The following is a 15,300-nucleotide window of genomic DNA, read 5'->3' as shown; positions in this document are numbered from 1 at the left end:
CTGTCCCTAACAATACTAAAAGCACCAAAATTTGTGAGATGATTTACTTTACTATAAAACATTGTTTTAGCATGGCTCAAGGTTATTTTTATACATCACCCTTCCTTGGTTGCATTCGGTTTGCTTTCTTTAATGGCAAAAAGGGACTGATGATACAGGTTCTGCCCTGGAGCATTGCCCTCAACCCCAGTTTACAAATTCATCAGTCAGATATATTCTATGTCATGATGGAGAGCAGGTTGAAAACCTCTGAACTATAGAGTGATACATACAGACTAGAATGCTTTCAGATTCCACTGCAGAACAATTAATAGAAGAAAATGGAATCTTAAAAATTAAAAAGCTATTTCAATTTGTCTTTATCTTCTACTTCATAGTTCATAAAATAATTACTCCTTGACACAGTTACTCTGCAGGAATACCAATAAGAGGGGTAATGGAAGAAACAATTCCAAGTATGATCCATTCAAGGTAATCGAGAATTTACTTTAAAATCAGATTTATAAAAGCCTGTTTTGAATACACCATAGCTGAAGTTTTACTAAATCAGATATTAATTGTATGTAATAAATTGATGTTTTGGAAAAGTTTTCAATTACCTAACTTTTTTTCCAGATTATCATTTGTAAAAGTGGAATGAGAGCTAACAGAATTATTTATACACTTTATTTAGCTCACATTGAAGAAAAAAGAATTGTACAACATTTCAAAGTAACTATGGAAATACTTATTAAATGATCAGATAAGTTCTAGACAGCAACTTGGATTCTTAATACACCAAATATTTAAATATAGAGCAAACAGAGCAGAATTTGGGCACCCTAATGCAAAGTATTCTTTCTAAATTCTTTCTAAGTATTCTTGCTAAATTTGGTTTTGAATTTTTAAAAGGATGCCCAGAGATAAGAACCTTGATATATTCTTCAAACTGACTTTCCACAGTGGTCATTAATTTCTACCACTCCCCATAGGCAAATGCTTTTAAAACTAAAGACTCCCTTCCTCCCTCCTCCCTTCCCCCTCTTCCCCCGCTGTGAATTATTTACCCCAGATAAAGATGATCTGTTCAAACAGAGCACTTGTCAATTGAATAAACATTAATTTACACAATGCTATAATTTCTATCTTAAACCATGGGTCATCTTTAAAACATAAATCAATATAATATACACTAACAACCTATTTCCAAATTAATTTAAATAAAGGTAATCTAAATATTGAGTGTTATTTCTAATTTTTGATTAACTGAAATTGTCAATATCTCAAACAGCTGTTACCTTTAATAGTATTAAAATACCCATTTTTTACTAATATGTCTTTTTGATAGTTTTTGAGCATCCTGGCTTGATTTAAACATCTTTTTTATTATTTCATGCTGCTGCTCACATCTCTGGCTAGGGTTGCACAGAATATAAATCGTCACTTCAAATGTCCCCAGCTGCTCTTTTATATCTTGATAGGTCCAATCATTCTCAACAGGAATGCTTGATAGTTTTAGAAACCTCAGTTATACAGTGCCATATTCTGAAGTTTTTATTATTATTATTTTATACTATGCCATAACAGTTGCTTCATTTTTACTGAGTAAATCAAACAATGAAATTTTCAATTTTTCAACTTTTTCTTGTTTAGATTAAATCTTCAAATTCTTTATAAAGTTTATAATTTACAATTCTCCAGAGTATATGAGTAGGTACACATATGTGTACTCAACACATAAGCTATTAGATAAAAAAGGATTTTTAGCAAAAAGCTATTGAATTGTAGTGTTGCAAAATGGACTGACAGCAGGACATAATACCCAAAGCTACAGCTTTGGGCATTATAACTAATGAGAGATCTTATTTTTAAAAATTCCTATTGAGTAATAGTTTTTTCCTTACAGCTGAAAAATATATCATTTATTGTGCCATTAAAAATATTGTTCTGTCATAAATGGGCTTCAAAATATGAGAGTTTTCATTTGAGATAAAATATTAGAACCAAAAATAATAGATTATTGTTATTAGTATCTTATTTCATATGTAGGTATGTTTTTTTCTCTATTATTTTGATGTTTTTGAAAAAGATATCACATGGAAGATGCAGAAGATGCATGTTGAGTTGGATTTTTTAAATGTGATGCTATGTATCTCTAAGTCACACTGTTTCACCATGTCCTTTTTGTAGCCAGCAATGTTAATGCCAGAAAAACATGAAGACATGCACTGAAACCAAAATTCTTCCATCAGAAAAAGAAATTAACAGATGTACCTTATGGAGACTTATTTATACCACTATCTAAACATAAGCGCTAACAAACTTAAAAATAATATTAGTCACATTAAAGTGAAAAAATTTTAAACCCTTGCTTTTTCCTATTATATTTATTCTAATATTTACTGCACTTAAGAAACTTCCAACCCTATGAGTCTGTGGTTCATAGAAAGATTCTAATACTATTACTTTTCATTCACATGTCTATCTTGATAGCTAGAAAAGGCGTACAGATACACCAAATAATACCATAGCATATATTCATTCACAGGTTGTTGAATAGCATTTCTTATCTGGAGCATAAGTGCTCTATAAAGACCAGACTCAAAGAATGTACGAGATGTTATTGGCAATACAAAATTATCCCTTAAAAACTAGCTACCTTTCCTCTCTTCTCTATTCCTTTACTCACTTCCCAGAACATTACCAGTTAAATAGTTTTACTTTGTAACTACATCTATCATAGTAATACAGCTCAGTAGGTAACTCACACACAACAGTGACCTTTCCAAAGAACATTTGAATTTGACATAAAAATACTGTGTAGTCACATCCTATTCTTAGTAAAATACGAATGCTCAGCAAACCTTTACACTGAAAAGAACAGATTTGTGATGCTCAGAACAACAGATGTTAGTTTGCTATTACATTAAAAACAGAACATAAAGACAAAGATATTCACTTGTATCATATGCTGTGAATTGATCATCTGCATCTGCCTGGCATGTCTGGGTCTAAATGAGGAAAGTTGAGTTTCCAAAGGGAGTATCCATTTACTGCTGCAGAGTCAAAGCAATTACATCTCTTTCCTGCTGCACTCATCAGTCATAGTACAAGCCAGATATTCACATTGCAGCTTAAACAAGACTGAAAGGAAGCAGGTATCCCACACCAGGTATTGTGTATGTGAGTGAGATGCTAGAGAGAAGAGACCCAACAATACCGAAAATGGAGGGTAAAGGGAAAGGCTTTGGAGCACGTGGATTGCACTCTGTCATCTTGTCACTTTCCCGCAGAATTAACTTAATTAGCCTCTCCCCAGTATTAGGTTCTGCTCCTAACCTTGAATAGTGGCTGATGGAAGTGTGTGTCACTGCAGCCCCACCAGATGAGCACTCGTCTGCTCTGTAATGGTGATTTGCCTCCGGTGAAAAATAGGATCACTCTCTCTGCCTATTGATTTCTGAAAAAGAAAATGCTTCCTCCCAACCAGCACTGCACTATTAGTTTTGTTATCACTTTTCATAGAGCTGCACTCTTCCCTACGCAAAATTGGAAAAAAAAAAAAAAAGTATCAAACCCTTGCCAGAGGTAGAAACCAAAATCCAATTATCTAACCGATAGAAACACTTATATTCTATCTTTGAAAAAGGGTTATCATTTTAAAAATAGTATGTCATTGCCAATGTTTAATGTGTAATTTAAGTTTAGAAAGGGAATATACACTCACTGAAATATAAAAATGAAGTAAAAATGTAATGCTTATATCTAAGCTTAAATTCTTATTGTTTAAAATTCACAATTCCATCCATTACATTTATAAAATAACAGGTGGAATCCTTGATCAATGAACCTCATATAAGAATCTTTTATGAGAATAATATAATTCCTAGGCCCTAGATTGCTTATTGTTTTTTTTATTCCTGAAACAGAAACAATCTATTTCCAAGGTAAAAAAAAAAAAAAAAAAACAACTTCTATTACTTCAGAAATTTTGGTTAGAAGAATCAATTATTAAAAAGTTTATTTATCCATAACCACAGTGTTTTACCTACAATAAATTACCAAGTTACAAAACAATAAATTACAAAATAAAATTGCTCTGCAATGCAATTAAACTTTCTTCTAATAACTATAGGATCATAATCATTACTTTAATTATATTGGGGGAAGCTATAATAAAACAAATTAAGTTGGGATTTAATTTCGAGATGGAAGACTGGTAACCATGTTTATTTCCTTCCTTTCCTGACACTAATTGAAATGAGAGAAAATAATAAAAATTTTAAATATTTAAAAGCCCTTCTGTGTAAAGATACAGAAAGGTTGAAAGTAGGAGAACAGAAAAATATAAACAATTCTAAATACATCTGTGAAAAATTACATTGGGTCAATATTAAAATTGACAGAATTGAAAAAAACAGATGTGTAAATATAGAAGACTGAGCATACTCTTCTCAGTGATTGTAATAATGTCCACTGAAAGAAAAAACCTACTTATTTTAATAGAAATCATTTGTTATAGTTGTATAAATAGGTATCGAGGGTCAAAAGAGCAAAAAATACTAAGGTAAGATGTAGGTAATATGTACAGAAACTGGCTATTCTCCTTAGGGCTGAGAGACTAAAAGAAAGACTTAAGGTTCTCTGAACTTGGATGCCTGCAGAAGCTTGAAGAAAGGACCTCGTGGAATTGGATTCAGACCTTTGAGGAAAGGCATTCTCTGGTGGTGCTTCAGACTTAAAAGAAGGACCTCCCAGAACCGAGACTTACATCTCTGAGAAGCAAGTGCTGCCCAGTGGCAGCGGTTATCTCAAGTGTTTTGAGGAGGGGCTTGAGAGGCAGAGATTCAGCCCTCTGAGGAGAAGGTAGCCTGACTGTGGTTGAAGCTTCATAGGTTGAGGGATGTGGATGGCTCTGGGAAGTGTGAGAAAAGGCAGAAGTTGCAAGCAACTACTGCTGGAACCAATCTCTGCTGTCTTTGGTAAAAATCAATTGATGGAGCATGTGACAGGACCAATTAAATAGGAAGGAGTAATTCCCTTCTCTCTTTTCCTATCTTCCCACTTCCTTTATTCTATCGCATTGGAAGAATCTAAGAGAAGCCAATTGGCAATGAAAAAATGTAGCTTGCTTAGTCTCAGCCCAGCATCACAGAACAAAATTTGGAAGGAAGTGTTTGGAGTCAAGGAACAATAGCTTAGTAACTGAGTCAGTTAACTCTTTTAGTTACTTGGCATCTGTAAACACCCTTCCTCACATATTTAACCTTCAGTACAACTACAATAAAGCACTGTACAAGATGCAGCTATCCTTCATACAGTCAAGGTCAGGCTCACCTTATCCCTAAAAACGGGAAACAAGAATTCCTAGCAATCTTCTAATCATTCCTGAAATCATAGCCATGGTACCCATCTTTTGGCAATGTTAATTGCTCCTCAAATTCAGCCACGTTCACATATGAATATTCTGAAAACTAAAGGCTATTTTAAAGGTAACCGTGAACAACATCGTGAAATAAAAAGAGAAAAAGGGAGAGACAGAAAAAGGTGTGTGTATATATATATATATATATATATATATATATATATATATATATATATACATCAAGAAGTAACATATTCAAAACGGCTTCAGGTAACAGCAGCTCTGTAATGGGTAACATAGTTGATATTTATAACTTATCTTTTTCTACACAGCTTATGGTCCCTTGGTCCTGAACCAACAACTCAGCTGATTGGGGTTCTTTACCTTGTGAGGTGAGTCAAACCTGTGTTCATGAAGGATAGGAATCTTCAGTGGTTCAACTGCTTCTGGGTTGTGATACGTTCCCTATCTTATATGACATGAATGTAACACAAGGTACCCCAGAATTACCTTGTGTTACCAGAGTTCCAAATAGTGTCATTTCTGGTATGTTATTAGTTAGCAATCCAATATCCTTTGATATTCAAAATTAATCATCCAAGCCAATATAATAACCCTGGCTGGTACGTTGGTTGGTTTATTGATTGATTGTTTGCCTGCTGGTTCAAGGGCATGAAGATCCCTCATACTGGATGTAATGTACAGTGGTAATCTCATAAGCAAGAGAGAGAGTGCATCCATGCCTGCAGGAAACTTTTCAAGTAAGTTTCTAGAGATTAAGGTACAGTGTGATTGTTTATTACCATTCCAAAGGAATAAGTATGTGATTAATGTGTGTATTAGAGAGATTTACTGCAGATGAATTAGATAATTTTCTACTGGATAATCATTTATGTTGAATAAGCCATGTCTGATTGATTTCTACATATTAATGCAAAATCAGTGGAATGAACATAATGTGGTTCACTATAGGTCTTGGGTTCATCCCTCCCCCACCTAAACATACACTTTGATACAGACTATTTTCTCTCTAGCTCATTCTGCTTGACCCCCGATGGGTCAAAGAAGAAATCAAAACGGAAAGAAGAAAATATTGAGACAAATAAAATTGCAAACACAACATGCCAGATCTTATGGGATGCATCAAAATCAGTACCAAAAAGGAAATTTACATAAGAGGAAAGTTCACATAAACATCTACATTAAATATCCCAAATAAACCTAACTTTAAACCTCAAAAAATAAAGAAGAACAAACTAAGTCTAAAATTATCATAGGGAATGAAATAATAAAGATTAGGGAAGAAATAGAGACTAGAAAAAACAGAAACAATAAAACTAAGAGTCAGTTTTGTGAAAATATTAACAAAATTGACAAATCTTTAGCTAGACCAAGAAAAAAAGAGAGAAGACTCAAATAAAATCAGAAATGAAAAAAGAGACATTATAAATAATGCCAGAAAAATGAAAAGAATCATAAGAGATTACTATGAACAATTACTCACCAACAAATTGGACAACCTAAAAGAAACAGAAAACTTTCTAGAAACATACAACCTAGCAAGACTGAATCATGAATACAAAGAAAGTCTAAACAGAGCTATGACTATTAAGGAGATTCAATCAGTAAACTAAACTTTCCAGCAAGTAAAAGGCCAGGACCAGATGGCTCTACTGAAGAAATCTACCAAATATTTAAAGAAGACTTAACGCCAATCCTTCTCAAACTACTCCAAAATATCGAAAAGGAGAGAACACTTCCAAACTAATTTTTCAAGGACATTACCCTGATGCCAAACCCAGAAAAAGATACTACAAGAAAACAGACAAACAACAACAAAAATAACTACAGGCCAATATTCTTTATAGATAGAGATGCAAAAATCCTCAATAATACCAAAAACCAAATCCAAAATCACATTAAAAGGATCATACACCACAATCAAGTGGGATTTCTCCCTGGGATGAAAGTATGGTTCAACACACGAAAATCAATCAATGTGATACACCACATTACAGAAGTAAGGATAAAAATCATATGATCATCTCATTTAGATGCAGAAAAATTGCCTGGAACAAATGGTAATGCTATTTTTATTTTTTTTGTAGAACCTCCATACTGTTTTCCATAGTAGCTGCCAAATTTTCCATTCCCACCAACAGTGCACAAGGGTTACAATTTCTCCACATCTTCACCAACACTTGTTATTTTCCATTTTTAAAAAAAATATTTATTTATTTATATATCTGGTTATGCTGGGTCTTAGTTGAGGCACGTGGGATTGTCGTTGCTCTGTGCAGGATCTTCGTTGCAGCATGTGGGATCTTTTTAGTTGCAGCATGCAAACTCTTAGTTGCCGTATGTGGGATCTAGTTCCCTGACCAGGGATCAAACCCAAGCCCCCTGCATCGGGAGCACAGTCTTAAGTACTGGACCACCAGGGAAGTCCCTGTTATTTTCCATTTTAATTTTTTTATATAACGGCCATTCTAACAGGTGTAACGTAACATCTCATTTTGGTTTTGATTTGCACTGACCTAAGGATGTTGAGCATCTTTTCATATACCTGTTGCCATTTAAATGTATTCTTTGGAGAAATGTCTATTAAAGTCCTCTTTCCATTTTTAAATCAAGTTATTTATGTATTTTAGATATTTACCTAAAATAACTGAAATCAGAATCTTGAAGAGATTTTTGTATTCCTACATTCATTGCAGCATTAGTCACAATAGACAAGAGGTAGAAACACCTAAATGTCCACTGATGGATGAATGGGTAAAGAATATGTAGTCTATACATACAATGAAATATTTGTCAGCCTTAAAAAAGAAGGAAATCCTGTTATATATGGCAACATAGATGAACTATGAGGACATTATGCTAAGTTTAATAAGCCAGTCACAGAAGTTAGAAATACCACATGATTCCATTTATAGGAGGCATCTTAAGTACCAGACTCTTAAAAACAGAAAATAGAATGATGGTCGCCATCGCCTGAAGAGGGGGAAATGAGGAGTGGCTGTTCAACTGGTCTAGGGTTTCAGTCATGTAACATGAAAAAGTTCTAGAGACCTACTGTATAATAATGTGCATATCATCTACAATATTGTGCTGTACATTAAAAAATTTAAGAGGGTAGACTTCATGTTATGTGATTTTTGCCACAATAAAAAATAAACTAATAATGACTCCTAGAAATTTTTATAATCACAGCTCCCTAACTACTGCATTTTGAGAAAGACTGATTGTTTTAATGATTTATTGGGACTTGATGGTTTATTTGGTGTCAAAGGCAATTACTACCTGACACCTTATTATTAGTTTGTTTTGCTCCCTTGCTATTACCAAAAGGAAGTAAACATTCTATGAATGTTCTGAATCACCTATAATGGGATTTCTGTGAATTCTTTGAGATTTTTAGATGATCCATATTGTTAAATGTGTGCAAAAAATCTGAGTTAAAGTGTAGTAAGACTGATAACTAATAAGCTCTAAAGATAAACTTCATACTCTCACTAAAACAGTTTTATACATTGAAGTACTAAGCTAATTTTTATTATAAATGCATTCCTTTTTCTATATTATAACTTAATATGATATAAAAGAGTTATTTAAAATTTGAGAGAAGTAACTTTTTTAGGAATTTCACAAATGAAACCACAATTAACTTTTGTATTTATAGTCTAGCCTACTTTCAAATTAAGACTACCAAATCTTTAGTTAACTCTTTACCTAAACATAATCATAATCCATAAACCAGCTTTTTTGTTTTCTTTTAATAATTGAATTCTTAACTAATATTTAACTATCGACTTTAAAAGACCAAGAACAATGTGTTGACTTTCCAATTTTAAAAGATGGAATAAGTTTGGCAATTTTTCTTGCACTTTTAGAAATTTTCTCAAACCAACAAGGAGAATTTAGAAACAGAAATGCATATTTAACTATTAAGAACTTCCTTAATTTCTTGCATGAATACATTTTATATTATGGAAAATGGCCCCATTACTATTTATAGACTAGTATGTGTTTCTTCAGTCATTGGAAGGGTTATCTACATTATATAGTCAATCTCCATTTTATTTGGTTTGTTATTTCTAGACTCATATTTGTGTACTGCTGCATCAAAAACACTACAGTTATATAGTTCTACAAAATATTGGGTTGGCCAAAAAGTTCGTTTGGGTTTTTCTATAACATCTTACAGAAAAACCCAAATGAACTTTTTGGCCAACCCAATATTTGGATTTTAGTAGGGCATGCTTACCAACAAGTTTGTTTGCTTGTTAGGTATTTTGATTATTGTTGCATATATATTATTCATGTGATTTCAGATTAGTTTTCAAGTCCTGTGAGGAATACTATTCTGACTTTCTTGGAGTTGAACTGACCCTACATATTAACGTGAGGAATCTTTAAAATAGGGAAGCATTCTATCTGTAACGATAGAATATTTCTCCATTTATTTAGGACTTTTTATATCAGTAAAGGTTTTCAGATTTTTCCATAAAATTCTTGTACATTTCTTGTTAGTGTTACTCTTAGTTACTTTGGAGTATTTGATGCTATTGAGAATGCCATGCTTTTCCATTATGTTTCCTAATTAATTTGTTACTATATAAGAAAAATTGTGTGCAAATATTGATTTTGTATATTTTGTTGATTTTGTATATTTCCACCTTGACAAACTCTCTTATTGGGTTCTATAGCTGTGAATTAACGTTTTTGTTTTCTTCCTAGCTGATAATAATAACATATGAAAATAATGATTTGTATCTGATCTTTCTCAATATTTATAACCACTGTGTTCCTTGTGTTATTTCATTGGCTAGAATCTCCACTATAATGTTTCATAATGGTAATTTTATTAAAGATCCTCATTTTATTTCCTATTTTAATTGAAATTCATTCAATAAATATTTATTACATGCTTATAGTGTGCCAGGGTATATTCTGGGGCTAAAAGTCCTAGTGATAAAGTAGTGTAAAAGATTGATGAAGTTCTTGCTTTTGTGGCACTATTTGTCGTATGGAAGACATGATCTACAAGTAAAGAAATAAATGAATTTAAAAATTAACATACCTTCAGATAATGTCAAAGGTTGTGAAGAAAATCAAACATCAACTCAATGAAGAGAGAGCTGACAACAGGGATAGTATATCATTAGAAAATATAGTCAGATGAGGTTTTTCTATTTAATGATATTTGAGCTTCGACTTGAACTGTGAGGTTGACTCTGCCATGTTAAGATCATGTGAAAGCTCCACATGATAGAAGTATCAGGACACAAAGAGGCTGACACATTTGTCGGGGGGACGGGTGGGAATTGATGACAGGCATTTAATGACCATGTGTGTTTCTTCCATAGTTATTCATCCATTTAGGTTGTCAAATTTTGTTAATTTATTTATTCCTACAAATTTTCCCAGGTTTTCAAATATATTGGTAGAAATTGATATAGTATATTCTAATATTTCAAATCTCTTCTCTATTTTCCCTTTCATGTTCCAATATTGTCTTCTTTCCCTCCTCTTTTATATTTAGTCATTCTTGCCAAGTTGCTGATCTTATTTTATTGAGCTTTTCACTATCTTCTCACAACTTCAATGATTTTAGTATATCTTACATTTTTTTTCAGAATTGTTATTTTTAATGAAAGAGTTGGTCCAAATTACCCGTTTCACTACTATTGGAAGCCAAAGTCCTAAATCATTTTTCAAGGGCAGCAGCCTTCTAATCTCCTGCAGGGATTTCTGATATAATCTGACGAATATGAGCATACCATAATATTATGTAATAAGTCAAGTATTTGGTAATAAATAGATAAGATCAAAATGAGGATTCTGTTTTAGGATTACATTCATTCAATAAACATTTATTCATGACAAGCCTGACTGCTATCTTTTAGGAATTATACATTTGGAAATATTCAAAGATAAATAGTTTATAGTACCTTTCCTCAAGGTATTCAGAAGTAAGAAACCTAAAATTAACTCTCTAATGTGGTGTAAATTGTGTGCAGTCCTAGGGCTTAAACAAAATTGCAGGAAACTCACATGGAAGGAGAACCATTTGCATCTAACCTACCAAAAAGGACTTTGCTTTCTTTTTTTTAGATTATTTCCTTTGTTGATATTGCTTTAGAATATCTCTACTATAGTCTTCATTTTAATCTTCTATAGAGTTTAGTCCCCTCTAATGAAAAACTAGAGACAACTTCCCTGGAACTATATAATAAACAGGCATTTCAATGTCTTCACATCATCATATTTCAATATGCATGAAAGTTAGGGGAATGGCATGGAAGATAATGACACATAGGGCCTTACAAACAGTAACAGGTTCACCAAAGTCTCCCTTGCAAATAATTGGATCAGTTACAATGAGGAGGAAGTGTTAAATTGAGAGAAGAAAGGAGCCTGTATTGTAACATTGGGACAAATAAAAGTTTTGTGAAATCAACTTCTTCAAACTAGACTTAGAGCATGGTGCTATATAATCACAAGACACAGTGGACATCATGAGGTCTGTAAATGTCTTGTCTTTTGCTTGTATTTTACCTAAGACCGAAGAAGTCATTCTACTACAGAAGATGCTCAGTTCTGGGTCACCTAATACATATAAACTAATAACCACAATATAGTGTGAATACTTTAAAATCTATGTATTTTCAAAATACCATATAAGAGTGAGAAGAAAGGTCCTTCTGGTAAAATCAGAAGACAATTTCAAGAAGAAATCGCATTTCAGTTGGTTCTTGTAAATCTGAAGCAGAAAGAAACCAGAAGAGCATGCTAGATAGTTAGAACAGTGTGAATAAAGCATGGATGTTTAATTGAGCATGTTGAGTCGGGAGAATTGAATGTTGAGACATGGGGCTGATAGGTAAATTAAATTCATATCACTAAGGTTTGTGAGTGCCATGGTATCAAGGTTGAATCTTTTACTCAAAAAAAGGGATCAGTCCCCTTTCCCCCACACCCCCTAGGAAGACATTTTGTGAATCAACCATAATAAATAATGAAATACTTGAGGCAGGACAGGGGGTCCTTAGAAGATGGTTGGAATTATTTAGGAAATAGCAGTGGGAACAGAGAAGAGGAAAAGGATTATTATTTACAAGTTAGAATTGATGGTATCTCTTTAAATACAGAAGCTATTATTTGCTTATAGTTTCCAGTGCCTAAATTAACCTGGCTGATTTTCAAAGCACTCCAGAAACAAGAGAATATATTCTATCAAGCATGAAGAGATTATCACTAAAAATATTAAAACTAAAACTATAAATATCAGCTTTTGAAGTTACCCAGTAAGATAATGTAGTCTATTATAGTCCATACATGCCAAGATCAAAAGCAAAATCTTAAGTATGTAAATTTCTAAGGAGCCACTTTTAAAAATAAGGCTAGTATGTAAAGTACCTGTAGGACTGATTCCCCAATGTGGATTGAGGACTGGTTTCAACTGGCTACATCAGTTTTACCTGGAGAACATTTTAAAATACAGATTCTGGAGGTTCATTCCCTGAGCTGCTGCCACCAGGGAATCTGTACTCTTACTTTGTAGTGTAACATGTTTGATTTTTAACTATGAAGAATTAATATCAAATCTGTTTCTTACAAAGATAATTCTGATATCCAACCTATAACTGCCTCTCCACCAATCCAGGTACACATGAACAGGAATCTGCCTCTTTGTCAACCACTTTTAAAGGATCATCAACCTGAGATACAAAATTGTTGAAGGGTGGAAATAAATATAAAATATAATAAACAATTTATCTTGAAAACCATCAATCACTATTTCTCCCAAATGAGTACCCCATTTTAAAGTTCTTTTTCTGAGAGAAGACTAAATTACAGCATAAATTATAACTTTTTTCAATATCTAATGAGCCTCATGAGAAGGTACCATTTTAAGATATTTAGGTTGACTAAGGACATAAAAAACAGTCAAGATATTTATTTGGTAAGTAAAAGGAAACTGAAGATGATTTTTATTTTTATATTTTTAAACATGGAAGGACTTTTTTTAATAAATTTATTTATTGTATTTATTTATTTTTGGCTGCATTGGGTCTTCGTTGCTGCACGCAGGCTTTCTCTACTTTCAGCGAGTGAGGGCTACTCTTCATTGCCGTGCGCAGGCTTCTCATTGCAGTGGCTTCTCTTGTTGCAGAGCACGGGCTCTAGGCGTGCGGGCTTCAGTAGTTGTGGCGTGCAGGGTCAGTAGTTGTGGCTCGCAGGCTCAGTAGTTGTGGTGCATGGGCTTAGCTGCTCCACGGCATGTCCCAGACCAGGGCTTGAACCCATGTCCCCTGCAGTGGCAGGCAGATTCTTAACAACTGCACCACCAGGGAAGCCCATGAAGATGATTTTTAATAATCACGGAGATCTCAATCTCAGATATCTAAAAAGCTCAGAGGTTTTCATAAGCCTTTTGTCTTCCTTATGTTTTATGTCCCTGTTACAGATATTAAAAGGCCATGTAGTTTCACTTCATTTTCTTTGTATTTCAGTCTCTCTGATTCTATACCACAGTATTTTATCCTGTTTATCCATTTTAAAACAAATGCTCAATTTACCTTAACCTATGGTGCTTTGGCTTATGAACAATTTTGGATTAATTTTTAGAATTGAAAATAATTTTAATTTGGAAGAATGTTTATATATGTGTATATGTGTATAAATGTGTGTATATATATATGCATTATTTTGAATAAAATCCATGTACTTATTTTTTAATTACATATTTTTTTAAGGTGATTTTAGCTTCCCTAGAAATATTCTTTTTAAATTGAAGTGACTTAATGTTAAGCAGTGTGTTGTGGTCAGCAGTTAGCAGCTTAAAATAGCAGCTGAAAAGGAGTGAAAGAGCTGCCTCAATCATGTGCTTTATTCTTTCAAAGAATCTCCCATTATAGTATAAATCCTTCAAGACAAAAACAAAAAACAAAACCTGAGCCCCTTCTTATTTTAGTGCTTGCTATCTGAAATCTAGTTGAAATTTAAAAACATAGAGCTTTCTACTAGTGTCAGAAAGATGACATAGATTAGGTCAATAATATTAAAATTTCAAACTTCCATTTTGGATTTGGAAGATCTCCTTTACATTTCTTATTTGAATTAGCATTTATGATTATTAGTTATTTCTATTTTTATTATTTTATGGTTAAATGTCCTCTCAGAAACCCTCATGTGTATTTTTTCTAAGACCCACAATTACAACTCTCATCTTTTACAACTTTCTCTGCATATATCATAAGTATGATAATGTAAAACTATGATAATGACAGTATTGAAACAAAAATGGATATGATGAGGAATCTGAGTGCAATCAGAATACCAATTATGGCATACTCTCATATAAACTTAATTAGATAGGGAAGGAGAATATTTTTAGACATTTCTTTCACCAAGAAGATATGACATCTAGGCAGAAGGAAAAGGACAACTTCATTTTAATAAGTGTTTAAAGATTTCATAATGACTATAAGAAGGGAATAAAGGTTACATTGATAGAGTTTATGTTCTTATAGCAATTCTGTATGGCTTTCTAAAGAGATAAATTCATATAATTCTATGGTTAACGATGATTTATTTTATAAATGTTTAAAATGTTTTCATTTTAACTTAAATAAAAGAAACATGTTCATTCCATTTAGTCATATAATCTATCACCCCATTCATATAAGTAGATTTAAATAATGTTATTTTAGTGCAGTAAGTAGTGCTCAACCTGAAATCAGACTTAATTGCAGGATAGGACGTATTTTTAGATTAGTTTAGGAAAATAATTGCAATATTTTGGTAGTAGTAACAAGCATGATGAAAACAACTTGTACCATTTCACTGCAATTTACCACAGGACTTCCCTGGTGGCACAGTGGTTAAGAATACCCCGCCAATGCAGGGGACATGGGTTCGATCCCTGGTCCAGGAAGATCCCACATGCC

General features: G+C 32.9%; 1 long non-coding RNA gene across 2 annotated transcripts in view; it reads left to right on the top strand.

The window, feature by feature from the left end:
• The window catches only part of LOC309627655, a 150,794-nt gene that overhangs the window by 29,247 nt on the left and 106,247 nt on the right, over nucleotides 1-15,300 (top strand). For both annotated transcript variants that reach the window (XR_014243899.1, XR_014243900.1), the window contains exon 3: nucleotides 5,677-5,736. This is a non-coding gene — a long non-coding RNA (uncharacterized lncRNA). The remainder of the gene's footprint in view (nucleotides 1-5,676; nucleotides 5,737-15,300) is intronic.

This window comes from Balaenoptera borealis (assembly GCF_965194805.1).
Source record: "Balaenoptera borealis genome assembly, chromosome: 4".
Taxonomy (NCBI): Eukaryota; Metazoa; Chordata; class Mammalia; order Artiodactyla; family Balaenopteridae; genus Balaenoptera; species Balaenoptera borealis.
The sequence above is the reverse complement of the archived record's forward strand: the minus strand, read 5'-3'. Positions and strand labels throughout refer to the sequence as shown.